Genomic DNA, 14,820 nt, shown 5'->3' with positions numbered 1-14,820 from the left:
CGGAGGCGTGCAAAGGTTTCCTCGGGCCAGACGGACATTGGTCCTCGAGTGCAAAGGCAGAAGGGAGCTTGACTGCAAGACTCACCCGTCGAGCAGAGACGAAAGTCGGCCTTAGTGATCCGACGGTGCCGAGTGGAAGGGCCGTCGCTCAACGGATAAAAGTTACTCTAGGGATAACAGGCTGATCTTCCCCAAGAGTCCACATCGACGGGAAGGTTTGGCACCTCGATGTCGGCTCTTCGCCACCTGGAGCTGTAGGTGGTTCCAAGGGTTGGGGGCTGTTCGCCCATTAATGCGGTACGTGAGCTGGGTTCAGAACGTCGTGAGACAGTTCGGTCCATATCCGGTGTGGGCGTTAGAGCATTGAGAGGACCTTTCCCTAGTACGAGAGGACCGGAAGGACGCACCTCTGGTGTACCAGTTATCGTGCCTACGGTAAACGCTGGGTAGCCAAGTGCGGAGAGGATAACTGCTGAAAGCATATAAGTAGTAAGCCCACCCAAGATGAGTGCTCTCTCCTCCGACTTCCCTAGAGCCTCCGGTATCACAGCCGAGACAGCGACGGGTTCTCCACCCATACGGGGATGGAGCGACAGAAGTATGGAAATAGGATAAGGTAGCGGCGAGACGAGCCGTTTAAATAGGTGTCAAGTGGAAGTGCAGTGATGTATGCAGCTGAGGCATCCTAACGAACGAACGATTTGAACCTTGTTCCTACACGGCCTGATCAAATCGATCAGGCACTTGCCATCTATCTTCATTGTTCAACTCTTTGATGAAAAGATGAAAAAAACCAAAAAAAAGCTCTGCCCTTCCATCTCTTGGATAGATAGAGAGGGAGGGCAGAGGCCTTTGGTGTCCCTTTCAGTCAAGAATTGGGGCTTCACAATTACTAGCCAATATTTATCTCATGCCTTTCCTCGTTCATGGTTCGATATTCTGGTGTCCTAGGCGTAGAGGAACCACACCAATCCATCCCGAATTTGGTGGTTAAACTCTACTGCGGTGACGATACTGTAGGGGAGGTCCTGCGGCAAAATAGCTCGATGCCAGAATGATAAAAAGCTTAACACCTCTTATTTGACTTTTTCACTATTTTGAAATAAGAAAAAGATCCAAATCTAAAATGCAAAGGTCGTCTTATTCAAAACCTCAATCATCACATCCCCTCTCTCCCACTTCACACCTCGGAACGCACTGTTCTTATAGAGAGAAAGGCGCTTTCCCATCTTCTTAACCTGAAATGAAGGGGTACCCCCGGGAAGAGATCCAGTGGAGACAGCTGGGCCTGTAGCTCAGAGGATTAGAGCACGTGGCTACGAACCACGGTGTCGGGGGTTCGAATCCCTCCTCGCCCACAGCCTTCCAAAGGGGGAAGGGCCTTTACTTTCCCCCTGAGGGTAGGAAAATCATGATCGGGATAGCGGACGTAAAGCTATTGAACTTAGGTATGCTCTTTCCTTTTGTCGAAGTGGAATCGTAGAACAGAATGTGATACGATGAGATAGAATGCAATAGAAATAGAAACAAGGATAGCGAACGGGTTACCTACTCCTAAGGGTCAAAGCAAGCCCTTTAATTCAATTCTTTATTCTTACATTAAAATTCTTACATTAAAGAATGAATAAAATCTCCCCAAGTAGGATTCGAACCTACGACCAGTCAGTTAACAGCCGACCGCTCTACCACTGAGCTACTGAGGAACAAGGGGGATTCGACCTCCTAGAGTTCAACTCCCGCTCTCAACCCATGAACAATATGAGTCCGAAGCTTCTTTCGTAACTCCCATAATTTCTTCGTAGTGGCTCCGTTCCATGCCTCATTTCATAGGGAAGCCCAAAGTGGCTCTATTTCATTCTATTTCACTTCCTAGCACTTCCTATCATTTAATATCCATCCCTTTGGTCTTATTGACATAAGAGATGTCATTTATAGTCTATCTCTTTCTATATATGGAAAGTCAAGAAATTCTCATCGAAACATCGAGAAATTGTGCATATAGAAAACTCTAAAGAAAGAAAAAAAGGAGACCCATGCCATGATTTTCAAATCTTTTCTATTTAGTAGTCTAAGTTTCTCGATGAGGATAATTAATTCGGTCGTTGTGGTCGGACTCTATTATGGATTTCTGACTACATTCTCCATAGGTCCCTCTTAGATCTTCTTTCTCCAATCTTGGATTAGGGAAGAAGGAGATATTCGCGACTACTGCGATTTCATTATGGGGCAGCTCATGATCTTCATATCGATCTATTATCCACCTCTGTATCTATTCTTTCTTAGCTAAACAGTGGAAGATCTATCCAATTTGGTTATATTATATCATGGACTCGAAAAACGGATCTGAATTTGACTGAAATGCACGATCTTCACAGGTATCACTTTTCACGATACCTAAAAGGTGGAATAGCGATTTTCGAACCATTTCCTATAAGAGAATGGTTTCCATTACTTTGAGAAATGGATTCTTATATCAAACTATAGCTATTGCATTAAAGAGAAAAGAAACTAATAGAAGTCGAAGACGCGGAATGATAGTGAATAGAGAGAAAGATTCTTCTGATTTTCTTGTTTCTATCTACTAGACGCCGTAGAGAATTGAGAATTTTCATGTCTTTCAATTCTCGTACTCGTAATTGGAAAGTTATGGAAGGAGACCCATCATTTTGCAATGAAAACAACATATAAAACTCTGGACAATTTCGAAATCAGGCCAAGCGTCTTAATACATATGCAAAAAAATTCATTATTGGCCACCATTGATTAGAAGATTTAGCTTGTATGAATCGCTATTGGTTTGATACGAATAATGACAATCGTTTCAGTATGTTAAGGATACAGATGTATCCACAATTCATTTAGAGTTACTTAATAGTCTATTTCTTATACCATATCTCTATCCCGTGAAATTCTCGAGCCAAAAGATGGATGCATATGCTGTGTTTCATTTTGCTAAATGATATCAATTAAATGGTGTATCAATTCCATAAATTGCATATAGCAATAAATAAATCAGCAAAATCTTTCTAATATTTTAGATAGAAGAAACATTTCTTCTATCTAAAATATTAGAAAGAATGTACCCTTCTATCCAAATCCAATTTGCATCGATAAATAAATCCAAATTCCAGTAGTAGATGAATAATTGCAAATTTGTGTGTGTACGAGATTAGAATAACTTCAAAATAACTGACATAATTTTGTATTTTTCCTGATCAGAAAAATACATGAAAAAGAAAGGAGGTAGAAAAATTTTTTGGATTTATGGTTAAAGAAGAAAAAGAAGAAAACAGGGGTTCTGTTGAATTTCAAGTATTCAGTTTCACCAATAAGATACGGAGACTTGCTTCACATTTGGAATTACACAAAAAAGATTTTTCATCGGAAAGAGGTCTACGAAGACTTTTGGGGAAAACGTCGACGTTTGCTGGCTTATTTGGCAAAGAAAAATAGAGTACGTTATAAGAAATTAATCGGTCAGTTGAATATTCGGGAGCAGTAATTTAATCGTTCAAATTTTTTCTTGTTTTATTATTTTTTTAGTAGTCTTATAGTAGTCTTAGATTTTTCATTTTGATGAGCCTCGCTTTGAGGAATTCATGGAATAATCCATTTTCATGGAATAATGAATTAAGGAAGAAAGGATATGAGTCTACCGCTTACAAGAAAAGATCTCATGATAGTCAATATGGGCCCTCAACACCCATCAATGCATGGTGTTCTTCGACTGATCGTTACTCTCGATGGTGAGGATGTTATTGATTGTGAACCCATATTAGGGTATTTACACAGAGGAATGGAAAAAATCGCGGAAAACCGAACTATTATACAATACTTACCTTATGTAACAAGGATATAGAGAGATTGTAGAAAGGGGATAGGATAGTTATTTTTGCAAGAGACTTGTTGTAAATTCCTTAACTTAAGAAAGAAAAAAGAATAAAAACACAGATACATAACATAAAAAAAAGAATAAATAAGACGAGATTCGACCTCCCCCTACATATTTAATTTCCTCTCCTATACAAAAACTAGCAAGACCCACTCCATTGGTAATTCCATCAATAACACCCTTATCAAAAAACTCCGTGAGTTCGGTTAACCCTCTTATACCGAGGGTAAAGACCCTAGTATAGAAAATATCTATATAACCACGATTATATGACCAACTGTATATATTTTTTTTTACTTGATCTAAAAATTCTTTTTTAGGATTTCCTTTGTAAAAAGAGTTTATTAAATCCAAATTCTGAAAAAAAGAATAAGCGGATCCATAGAAGATATATGCTATGAATAAACCAAAGATAGCTAGACTTACAGAAGAAATTGCATTAGTAATAAATTCATATGAATTTACAAAAGAATTAGAACTTTCCTGGGTAAAGTTTATTGAGGGAGTTAACCACTTTGATAATATGGTTAACTCTGCTATTCCATTACCAATTCCTCCATTATCAAAAGAGATTCCTATGAATCCAATGAACAAAGTGAAAAGTAGTAATATAAGAAGAGGAAATAACATAGTATTTCCCGTTTCATGCGGATAGGCAAAAGTTTTTTTAGCCCCAAAAGACGTAGTAAAGGATCCTATCCTATTTCTTGTATTACCTTGAATTTTTGGTATATTTTGTGAAAAAAAAGAAACTCCACTCTTCGTTGTTGATAAAACGAAATCCCTATTCACTCCTTTGGGTATCCTTTTTCCCCATAAGGATATTGAATACAAGGAACTCTCTTTAGTGCTACTGTAATTTTGAAAATGAACACGCAAATACCCATCAAATGTAAGTAAATATATCCGAAACATATAAAAGGCAGTTAAATCCTGCAGTAAAGGAGGCTATTATTCCAAAAAAGGCGAATACAACCAACTATTACTAAGGATTTCATCTTTGGACCAGAAGCAAGCAAGAGGTGGAATACCACAAAGAGAAAGTGTACCCCATAAAAAGTAGTTCTTGTGATTGGAATGTATTTTCTTAAACCGCCCATAAGAACCATATTTGACTTTTATCTGGTGAATATCCAACAAGAGGTTCCATTGAATGAATAACGGATCCGGATCCCAAGAACAATAAAGCTTTTGAATAAGCATGAGTGATCAAATGGAATAAAGCAGCTTGATAAGAACCTATACCTAGAGCTAACATCATATAACCCAATTGAGACATTGTAGAATAGGCTAAGCTTCTTTTAATATCTCTCTGAGCAAGAGCTAAAGTAGCTCCTAAGAATAGTGTTATTGTACCTACTAAAGAAATAAAAACTCATTATCAAAGGTAAAGATATGAAAAGAGGAAGAAGTCGAGCTAGAAGAAAAATTCCCGCAGCAACCATAGTTGCTGCGTGTATAAGAGCCGAAATAGGAGTGGGCCCTTCCATAGCATCGGGTAACCATACGTGAAGAGGGAATTGTGCGGATTTCGCAACTGCACCAAGGAATAATAAAAAAGCACACAAAGTAGTAAGTAAAGAGTTAATTCCATTATTAGGAATCCAGTTATTAGCTATTTTGAACAAATCCCTAAACTCTAAACTACCTGTTATCCAAAAAAAAACCTAAAATTCCTAATAATAGACCAAAATCCCCTACACGATTAGTTACAAAAGCTTTTTGACAAGCACTCGCTGCGATTGGTCGTGTAAACCAAAAGCCTATCAATAAATAAGAACACATTCCCACGAGTTCCCAAAAAAAAATAAATTTGTATCAAATTGGAGCTAGTAACCAATCCCAACATGGAAGTATTGAAAAAACTTATATAAACAAAAAATCTCAAATATCCTTCATCGTGAGACATATAACCATCACTATAAATAAGAACCAGGATTCCTACAGTAGTAATTAGTATTAACATAATAGAAGTAAGTGGGTCAATCAAGTATCCAAATTCTAAAGAAAAATCATTATTGACGGTCCAAGACCATAGATATTGATAGATCGAACTTCCATTTATTTGTTGAATAGACAGTTGAACTGAGAATACCATAGCTATACTTAAGAGTAAAACACTAGGAAAAGCCCATATGCGACGAAGATTTTTTGTTGCTGTCGGAATAAGAATAAGGCCAAATCCCATTGACATAATAACTGGAAGTGGGAGAAGAGGGATTACCCATGCATATTGATATGTATGTTCCATAAGAAAAGAAATTGCAATTTTTACTTCAATTTTTACTTCAATTTTTCTATAAAATTGTTTCCGATTCACAAACCAATTCTTATCTCTTTCTGAAAGAATAAATAAAAAGAATAAGAAAAAATACTGAAATTCTTAATTTTTCCAAAATTTATCTCATTGAAATAATTAAAAATTAAGAATGGGTTTAGTTGGTTAAATTAAAAAAGTTAATAAAATAACTAGGTAACGAAGTTATTTTATTAACTAAATAAAGATATTTATAAAAATAAAAAAAAAAAAGTGGAATCATTTTACTTTCTATTCATAATTCATTTTTATATTTCTTTAAAACAAAGATGAAACAGCTCTCTTGTTCCATAATTAACTGATTGAGTGAATTCCAATGAAAACCTATGTTTATAAGAAATTATCGAATAGTCCTTACTTCATATAGAACTAAAATTCTAATGACTATAAATTACCTAAGTTTTAGAATGTCTTGTTTAAGAGACTCAGTATTTTTTGTTTTGATTGGAATTCCTTTCCTTTATGGAATACCATTCTGAACTTAATTAACTATTTTCATTTTCCCTTCTTTTTATCCCCCCGTCTTATCTTATATGGGGGATAGGCTTCCATACCATATATCTATATATGGAGTATACTTGATATATAAATAGATATAAATAGATTTAAATGAGAAACCCTTCTATATATTCTATATTATTAAAAAAAAAGTATAAAATATATAAAGAAAAAATGTTAAAAAATTCTTGTTGTCTTATCCGCATTAGACAAAATGAAGTAAAAAATAATTCAAAATTTAAGTATCTTTCAGTATCTAAGTATAAATACTAATAAAAAGAAGAAAGAAGGATTGATTTGCAGCAATAGATGTCTTTCACATACAACTAGAAAAAAGTAATTTCCTTTTTGAATGGCAGTTCCAAAAAAACGTACTTCAATGTCAAAAAAGCGTATTCGTAAAAATATTTGGAAGAAAAAGACTTATTTTTCCATAGTACAATCTTATTCTTTAGTAAAATCAAGATCATTTTCGAGCGGTAATGAGCATCCAAAACCAAAGGGTTTTTCTGGGCAACAAACAAATAATAAGATTTTGGAATAATATGAATTGACTTATCAAAAAAGAATTCCAATTATTTAATAATTTGGATTCTTCTTTGAATGTACTTTTATGTGTCGAATTACTCGGTACAATATTCTTAGAACAAAAAACCCCTCTTATCTTATATATACAAGAAAAAAAAAGTTTTGTTTGGTATACTGTGTGCTAAGTATTCTTTTCCTATCAATGAACTTTTCATAATTTTCCTAATAGAATCCTCATATTCTATTAGGAAAATTATGAAAAGTGGAGTATTCTTACAATAGGACTTACAACTTCCACCTATCTTCTCCAAAATCATAAGGTTAGTAAATCTTATTAATAAGAGCATAAAGACTTTCATTCTAGAAATTTTTAAAAAATCCAAAAAGCCTTTTCTATTTATCCATTTTATTTTAATTTCATCATTAAATAGAAACCCTTTTGGATTTTTTTCATTGTATTGAAAGAATTTTCAAAATGTAAAGGGGAAATTAATTAGAAAAAATTAGTTCTATAATTGCAAGTTAGAAAAAAGAAGTTCCAACTCTTTCAAGCAGTGTTTGTGTTTCTATTGGGCAAAGCAAGAGTTTATTGTAAAAAAAAAAAATGGAAACGATACTACCAAACGAAGTCTATTTTAATGAAAACTCTAATGTTCCTAAATTTTATGGACTTTCCCAATATCGACGATTCCCAAGATAATAGCTATTATTCTTTTAAGTTACCTATTATTTGAAGTTAGCCGCCATGGTGAAATTGGTAGACACGCTGCTCTTAGGAAGCAGTGCTCAAGCATCTCGGTTCGAATCCGAGTGGCGGCATTCTTGAAAAAGAATACAATAGATTAGAAATCAATTCGAAATTTACAATTTTGTAATGGGACCTTCCCCTTATGCTATTTGCAACTTTAGAACATATACTAACTCATATCTCTTTCTCAACGATTTCAATTGTGATTACGATTCATTTTATAACCTTATTAGTTCGTGAACTTGGAGGATTACGCGATTCGTCAGAAAAAGGAATGATAGTTACTTTTTTCTCTATAACAGGATTCTTAGTTTCTCGTTGGGCTTCCTCGGGACATTTTCCATTAAGTAATTTATATGAGTCATTGATCTTCCTTTCATGGGCCCTGTATATTCTTCATACCATTCCTAAAATACAGAACTCTAAAAATGATTTAAGCACAATAACTACGCCAAGTACTATTTTAACGCAAGGCTTTGCCACATCGGGTCTTTTAACTGAAATGCATCAATCCACGATACTAGTACCTGCTCTACAATCTCAGTGGTTAATGATGCATGTCAGTATGATGTTATTAAGCTATGCAACTCTTTTGTGCGGATCCTTATTATCTGCCGCTATTCTAATCATTAGATTTCGAAATAATTTCCATTTCTTTTCTAAAAAGAAAAAAAATGTTTTAAATAAAACATTTTTCTTTAGTGATATTAAATATTTTTATGCAAAAAGAAGTGCTTTAAAAAGAACCTCTGTCCCTTCATTTCCAAATTATTACAAATATCAATTAACGGAGCGTTTGGATTCTTGGAGTTATCGTGTCATTAGCCTAGGATTTACCCTTTTAACCGTAGGTATTCTTTGTGGAGCAGTATGGGCTAATGAGGCCTGGGGATCCTATTGGAATTGGGATCCTAAGGAAACTTGGGCATTTATTACTTGGACCATATTCGCAATTTATTTACATAGTAGAACAAATCCAAATTGGAAGGGTACGAATTCTGCACTTATAGCTTTGATAGGATTTCTTATAATTTGGATTTGTTATTTTGGTATAAATCTATTAGGAATAGGCTTACATAGTTATGGTTCGTTTACATTAACACCTAAATGATTACATAAAATAAAACCTTCATGAAATGAAGGTTTTTACTTTTATGTTTTATTTGAGAACCCCTTGAACGCCTTATCAAAGGGTTCTCAAAAATTCGAGATAGATCTAATTATACTTTTTTACTTATTTCTGCATTATATACTTTTTTACTTATTTCTGCATTAATAGAGCAGACGAGTAAAAAAAAGCAAACCTATTTAGGATAATAATTGGATAAGAGAGCCTCTACCCTGTCAACGGATAGGGAGAGAACAAAATCTGGATAAATACCAATTCCTATTACTGGTAAAAAGATACAGATTAAAATAAAGAGTTCTCGTGGTCCAGAATCCACAAAATTTGCGTTTGGAACATTAAATAGCTTGTATCCATAGAACATCTGGCGTAACATAGATAATAAATAAATAGGAGTTAATATCATTCCAATTGCCATTACAAAAGTAATTAGTGTTTTTGGCATTAACAGAAATTTTGGACTAGTAATTAGTCCAAAAAATACTACTAATTCTGCGACAAAACCACTCATTCCTGGTAAGGCAAGAGAAGCCATTGAAAAGCTACTAAACATGGTAAAAATTTTAGGCATTGGGATAGATATTCCCCCCAGTTCTTCGAGATAAACAAGACGCATTCTATCAGAAGCGGTTCCTGCCAAGAAAAAAAGTGTAGCACCAATAAATCCATGGGATAATATTTGTAAAATAGCTCCATTGAGTCCAATGTTGGTTATGGAACCAATTCCTATAATTATGAAACCCATGTGAGATACAGAGGAATAAGCTATTCTTTTTTTGAAATTTCGTTGACCAAGAGAAGTTGAAGCTGCATAGATTATTTGGATCGCTCCTATTATTACTAACCAGGGCGAAAATAGATAATGAGCATGAGGTAACAATTCCATGTTGATCCGAATCAATCCATATGCTCCCATCTTTAATAATATTCCCGCTAAAAGCATACATGTACTATAATGTGCTTCCCCATGGGTATCTGGTAACCACGTATGTAGGGGTATAATCGGCAATTTGACAGCATAAGCAATAAGGAAGCCAAAATATAAAAGTATTTCCAAGGTTGCAGGGTATGATTGATTAATTAATCTTTCCAAATCTAATCCTGGTTCGTTGGAACCATATAAGCCCATACCCAGAACTCCGATTAAGAAAAAAATGGAACCGCCTGCAGTATACAAAATAAACTTTGTAGCTGAATATAGACGCCTCTTCCCCCCCCACATGGATAAAAGTAAGTAAACAGGAATTAATTCTAACTCCCACATGATAAAAAAAAGTAAAAGGTCTCGCGAAGAAAATAATCCTATTTGACCACTATACATTGCGAGCATCAGGAAATAGAATAATCGCGAATTCCGTGTAATTGGCCAAGCTGCTAAAGTAGCTAAAGTAGTGATAAATCCTGTCAATAAAATAGATCCTAATGAAAGTCCATCGATTCCCAATCTCCAGTGGAAATCGAAGACATCTATCCATTTATAATCCTCCTTTAATTGGATTAAGGGATCCTCCAGTTGGAAATGATAACAGAACGCATAAGTCATTAGAAGGAATTCTAATAAACAAATAGATATAGTATACCACCTAACGACTTTGTTTCCCTTATGAGGTAAAAAGAAAATTAATGAACCTGCAAATATCGGCAAAACAACAAGTATTGTTAACCAAGGAAAATAACTCATGATAAAGTGATAAAGACAAGATACGTTTTGACCAGAAAAGCCCGTGCTCGATTATTTCGAGCACAGGCTTCTTCGGTAAAGAGGAATCAGACGATTCGAGTGAAGTTTTTTGTAACGTATCAATAAGATAGAGCCATGCTACGTGTTGTTTCAGGCCCTAAATAAACGCGGACACTTAAAAAATCTGTCGGGCAGGCAGATTCACATCTCTTACAACCCACACAATCTTCGGTTCTCGGCGCGGAAGCAATTTGCTTGGCTTTACATCCATCCCAGGGTATCATTTCTAATACATCTGTTGGACAAGCTCGTACACATTGAGTGCATCCTATACATGTATCGTAAATTTTTACGGAATGTGACATTGGATCTATAAATTTTTCTTTTCAACATAAAATTTTTCGATCTGGTAAAAATGAAATTAGTACTATAATGAGTCATATGTATTGTAGACACCAGACGAAGCAATGGTTTATCCAAACTTCAAAAAAAAAAATCTATTTTTTAATCTGTTTGTGAGAAAGCGTGAAGAGAGCCAAGAGACTTTAATTTTGGATTTCAACAATAAATAAGAAATAAGAAAGAATTTTACGAATTGTACAGACGAATTCGAATTAGCCAATAAATTGGCTATCGTCTTTTCAATATAAATTATTGCAATATTCAAATTGCAATATCAATGAATTACAAATACAAAAATTCATTTAAGTGAAAAAGAATACTATGCAATAATCTACTAAAAAAAATGGATATTCTCAAATAATACTAAGAAAATAGTATTGATTTCTATTTATTTTAATATGTGCGCCTTTGTTTAGAGGATTCTATGTCTAATTATTCAAAAGTCTAATTATTCAATAAATTAGATTGATTGATACGAGTGGATTTCCTATTACGATGGATGGAAGAAAGAATGGATAGTCCAATAGCGGCTTCAGCAGCTGCAAGGGCTATAACAAAAATTGCGAAAATATCTCCTTTTAATTGGCGACTATCAAATAGATCAGAAAATGTTACGAGATTTAGATTAATTGAATTCAGTATAAGTTCAAGACATATTAGAGCTCTAACCATGTTTCGGCTTGTGATCAATCCATAGATACCAATCGAAAATAAATAGACACTCAAAAAAAGTACATGCTCAAACATCATTAACTAACTCCTTATCAATCTCGATTCATTTCAATATGAGGGCAAGAATTGAACCGATTCAATTAATTACAATAGAACAATTACACAACAAAAGAAAAAAAAAAAAAAAAAAAAGGAGGTATTTGTTGGCAGTAGATGGATTTTACTAAATCAAAATTGTGATTCTTTAGTTATTTATTTTAGATTTGCAATTCTTATAATTTGTACTTTTTCTAAGTTTTCTTATTGCCGAGCCATAGTAATTGCACCTATTAAAGAAACTAGAAGAATTATGGAAATGAGTTCAAACGGAAGATAAAAATCGGTTGCTAAATGAATTCCAATTTGTTGAACATTATTTATGAGACCCTGTTCTACTATTTGGTTTGATCTTGTAGTCCAAAGAATTCCATACCACGACGTATCTGGGATAGTAGTCATTAGTGAAAAAACAATAGTTATACAAACGAGTGAAGTGAACCCATCTCCAATAGTCCAATAATTCTTATCTTTAGACCATTCTGAGCCATTTACGAACATTACAGCGAATATGATCAAGACATTTATGGCTCCCACATAAATAAGAAGTTGTGCGACAGCTACAAAGTAGGAATTTAATAAAAAATAGAATAAGGATATACAAACAAGAACTAATCCCAGCGAAAAGGCAGAATAAATGGGGTTGGTAAGTAATACTACTCCTAGACCCCCTAGTAGAAGAACAAATCCCCCAAATAGCATAAGAATCTCATGTATTGGTCCAGGTAAATCCATTATGGATAAAAAGAAATTAATAGTATAAAATTTTTCATGAACTGACTAAAACTAAAGGATTCAAGGAAGGAAAAAAGGATTAGGGTATTTTTTTGTGTATAAACTTATAGTTATAAATTATATTATATCACGAAAATCTAGTCTGATTTAAAATAAGAAATAATTTCCAATAAGCAGTAGTTTTTCGTTTTTCTTTATAGTTTAATTTTAAAGTTTAATAAAGAATTATTAGATTTTTATAACAGAAAGACAAAATCAAAGTTTAGTAATCAGTAATCGTTCTTGAATTCGAAGATTTTTCTTTGTTTATTTTACTTTCAGACGAATTCCTAATTGTTTGAATTGTGTAATCTCCCATTATGGAGATTGGTAACCGACTTAAAGCAATTTGATTGTAATTCAATTCATGACGATCATAGGTAGAAAGTTCATATTCTTCAGTCATTGATAAACAGCTTGTTGGACAGTACTCAACACAATTGCCACAAAATATACAAACTCCGAAATCAATACTATAATTAAGCAATTGTTTTCTTTTAATATCCTTTTCAAATCTCCAATCCACAACGGGTAAATCTATCGGACATACGCGAACACATACTTCACAAGCAATACATTTATCAAATTCAAAGTGGATTCGCCCTCGGAAACGCTCTGGTGTAATTGATTTTTCATAAGGGTAGTGAATCGTTATAGGTAAACGATTTGTGTGGGATAAGGTAGTTATGAAACTTTGACCTATGTACCTTGTAGCACGTATTGTTTGTTGACCATAACTCATGAACCCAGTTACCATAGGGAACATATTCATTCTAAATATCTATGAAAAAGATATGTTTCTTTCTCTTGTTTGAGAGAGCTTTTGTGTTGAAAATATTCTTACTATTATTGTATTATCTTATTTATAGTGAAACAAGTTGAGAAGAGGTTGTTAATAAGAGATTGCCCAGGGAAATAGGTAAAAGAAATTTCCATCCAAGATTTAATAACTGATCCATTCTCATCCTCGGTAAAGTCCATCTTATTGTGATAGAAATGAAGAGAAATAAATAAGCTTTAGTTAATGTAATAAATATACCCATTGTCATTTCCAAAATTCCAACTGCTTTATTCATTTGGAAAAAATCAAAAAAGGATATATAGGGAATAGATAAATTCCACCCGCCCAAGTAGAGAACTGTTACAAATAAAGAAGAAACTAATAAATTTAGGTAAGAAACAAGATAAAATAAACCATATTTGATACCGGAATATTCAGTTTGGTAACCTGCTACTAATTCTTCCTCCGCTTCTGGTAAATCAAAGGGTAATCTTTCACATTCTGCCAAAGAAGAAATTAAAAAAACCAGAAAACCTATAGGCTGACGCCAAATATTCCATCCAAAAAAACCGTATTTTGACTGTGCTTCAACTATATCAACTGTACTTGAACTGTTAGATAATCATAGTCGGTGATAACATCACAGTTCCCACCGCTATTTGCAAAACCGTACATGAAACCTTAGCTTCATACGGCTTCTCTATGATCAGAAAAAGGAAAGGACTGTTTTGTTCCTAGCCCCGGGGGCGTAGATAGAATTAGATAAAATAAAATAGATTTGAAAGTCCTAAATTAGACCAAAGGAATTCCGTCTGCTAGAATAAGAAAAAGCGCTTCCGAATTGATCTCATCCTTTATAATATAATGAAAATTTTTCTTTGTTCAGTAATAACTTAATCTTGGAATAAAACACTTGTTACTTGTTATAGGAATTCAATTAATAAATGGAAAGAGTTGGGTATTAGTTCATGAGCAATTCTGCATGAATATGGATAGAGGAAGGAAATAATGAAAATTTTTTCTAGTGCACTCCATATCTTTTTTACTATTCTTCTTTCCCCAGGGAGGGGGTATTTAAAAAGAAAAAATGGATAAAGGGTTAATTCGTTCTTGATAGCCATTTCCTTAACAAGTGAATGGGAACATACTCTGGATCGGAATCCGAAGAAAGTACTACTTGATAATTTCTACAAATTGCAAGTCCTTATTATGATTCCTTTTATGGGCAAAAATCTCTAATGTTTTAGATTTTCCATTACTAATCCTTTATGTACTTTAGTGTTCCTAACCCTTCACTAACTTTTG

The 14,820-nt window shown here is 34.0% G+C and overlaps 2 non-coding genes across 2 annotated transcripts; both read left to right on the top strand.

Annotated features, from left to right (window-relative positions):
• The first annotated feature begins 1,284 nt into the window (after nucleotides 1–1,284).
• On the top strand, nucleotides 1,285–1,358 carry TRNAR-ACG (transfer RNA arginine (anticodon ACG)). Its single transcript has one exon. It is a non-coding gene; the product is annotated as a tRNA-Arg (tRNA).
• Nucleotides 1,359–7,974: 6,616 nt separating this feature from the next.
• Nucleotides 7,975–8,054, top strand: TRNAL-UAG (transfer RNA leucine (anticodon UAG)). Its single transcript has one exon. It is a non-coding gene; the product is annotated as a tRNA-Leu (tRNA).
• Nucleotides 8,055–14,820: the final 6,766 nt, after the last annotated feature.

The sequence above is a fragment of the Triticum urartu genome, unplaced genomic scaffold (genome assembly GCF_056163025.1).
Source record: "Triticum urartu cultivar PI428250 unplaced genomic scaffold, HENAU_Tu73 scaffold2, whole genome shotgun sequence".
In the NCBI taxonomy this organism is placed as follows: domain Eukaryota; kingdom Viridiplantae; phylum Streptophyta; class Magnoliopsida; order Poales; family Poaceae; genus Triticum; species Triticum urartu.
The sequence above is the reverse complement of the archived record's forward strand: the minus strand, read 5'-3'. Positions and strand labels throughout refer to the sequence as shown.